The sequence below is a fragment of the Carlito syrichta genome, unplaced genomic scaffold (genome assembly GCF_000164805.1).
Source record: "Carlito syrichta isolate Samal-C Ts95f unplaced genomic scaffold, Tarsius_syrichta-2.0.1 Scaffold308853, whole genome shotgun sequence".
NCBI lineage: Eukaryota > Metazoa > Chordata > Mammalia > Primates > Tarsiidae > Carlito > Carlito syrichta.
In genome coordinates this window covers 457,242-459,497 of record NW_007252949.1, presented here as the reverse complement: position 1 = coordinate 459,497, position 2,256 = coordinate 457,242, and the positions used below count along the sequence as shown (strand labels likewise).

The window sequence follows — 2,256 nt, the reverse complement described above, 5'->3', positions numbered from 1 at the left end:
TAACCATATGACTAGGGCCTAAAAAGTATATTTCATTAGTGATAGCAATTGCAAGTATTATTAGAGGCTTTGCTCTATAGGCTTTCTATTTAAAATACTCATAAAGAGGAGAGATTTTACTTGGATTTTGCAAAGTGAATGCATAAGTAGCCTGAATAACTGAAAAGGTGCACATTCAGTAATAGGGACAGAATAAAGGGCAAGAAAAACCAAAAGTGGAGGACAAATATTCTAGGAAGGTAGATGAAAAAAGAAAACTCTGGTGATATTATGCAAAATGAATGTAAGTGTGTATATTGCCATGGAGGGAGCTGGTTCAGAGGCGAGAACAGTATGAAATTTATTGCAATTATTCAAACATGAAGTAATAAGAGGCTTAACTAACCAAATTGCAGTAGAATGGAAATGACAGATGTGTGAGATATTGCACATGATGAATCAACGCTTTTCAATCTCCAAAACAGCCTGATAGTTAAATGTGCTGATAATACAAATTTACAGGAGTGGTAAACATGAAGCAATGTAAATGAGAATTTGAAAGGGCCTGGAGTGTTTTGATAAACAAGCTAGTTGACAAGCACCCTGAAATGACAGCTCCTGTGAAGAAAAATATGTTTAATGATAATTAAGCACCATCAGGGATTAATGATTTGATTCATATAGGAACAGTGCTTGTCTTAATAGACAAGAAAACCCATAGTTACATTTATCATCCACTCAAAATAATATTTATCACATTTTAAAATTTATTAAACATTTTTACTTACCACATTTGATATGAAAAGGCTACTGTTATGAAGACATAGCTTATATTACAATGTATATTTTATAAGTTCAGTTACAAATTGATTTCACCATGTAGCCACCCCCACTGGGTGAGCGTGCATTCAAGGCTGTATAGCAGGGACACTGTGTGAGGTTGAGTCATATTTGTAGTTTTATGCATAAGAAGGTGTGTATTAGTCATGGTCCTGGGGGGGAAAAAAAACAAAACAAAAAAACCTTTTAGGAGAGTTTAAAATGTTTAAATGTTTGTGTTATCCACAGGCTTTTGTCTTAATGGAAAGAAGAAAACCTCACAGGAATCATGCCATTTAGTAGAGAAATGGGACCAACTCATGAAAACTTGTAAGGGAGTGAGTGGGAAAGTAAAAACTCCACCCTTACCTACTCCGTATATGTCGATCTTCTCTTGCTGACTTTCAATTATCAAACCCATCCATAAGCCAGTTACAAAGAAGTCTGTTGCTCTAGAATACATGGGTAAGCCTTCCAGGGCTGAAGAAGAATGGAGTTATATGACAAGTGATTTAGGAAGACAAAAATAAAATATCTGTCAACAAATCTCTGGTGTGCCTTTAAGACAAGATGTCAGAATAATAGAATAATTAGAGTAAATTCTATGAGACAATATGCATCTTCCTCACCCAGAGATTATAAACAAAATCTAGTCAAAAAATGAGATCTATATCATGTTTGTTAAGTGAAAATATCTTATTCTAACTGAACTGGATCAGGAAAGTACCCCTTAAAATATGTATAGGATTGAGCATGAGTGAAACTGACCATTTCTGAAGAGATTGTATCAACATGCCCCAAATAGATCCATTATAAAAATTCCTGTGCACAAACAGTCAATTTTTTCAAGCTTGGGTTTAAGCATGAGTAAAAGTGATTGTGCATTTTTTCTGGCTCCAATAACCATTTTTCTTTATAGTATTGCACAAATTAAGGTACCACTTCGAGTTCCCTTATATGCTTGTAGAAGAAACCTATTTCCAGAGATCATTTAGAAATAATTCACTCTTTCACCACTTTTGAAATTAATGAAAAAACAAAGAACTTCCAAAAAGTTCATCAAGTTTTTCCTATAACTATTTCATAAATAAATAGTTTACATTAACTACTACAAATATCAAGTCAATGATAAAATTCTCCAATGATTCTAATGACTAAGTGCTGTGGCAGGCACTATGGCACTCACGAACACATATGATCTACCTTTCCTTTGGTACCTCTCACATTAAATTTAGATCTATTATGTAATTAGCATTGAACATTTCATCACAAAAATAGTAATGCGTGTCATTTCTGCCAGACTCCATTTTAGAGCAGGTGCACAGCTGGGCTGGGTCGCTCAGCCTGTAATCCCACGTCTTTGGGAGGCTGAGGTGAGTGGATTGCCTGAGCCCGCGGGTTCGGGACCTGCCTGGGCAGTGAGACCTCATCTCTACAATAAATAAAAAAATCAGCCGG

The 2,256-nt window shown here is 35.3% G+C and overlaps 1 long non-coding RNA gene across 1 annotated transcript in view; it reads right to left on the bottom strand.

Annotated features, from left to right (window-relative positions):
* Nucleotides 1–402: 402 nt before the first annotated feature.
* LOC110596387 overlaps nt 403–2,256 on the bottom strand; it is a 16,228-nt gene continuing 14,374 nt past the window's right edge. The window contains exon 3 of the long non-coding RNA XR_002482419.1: nt 403–481. This is a non-coding gene — a long non-coding RNA (uncharacterized LOC110596387). The remainder of the gene's footprint in view (nt 482–2,256) is intronic.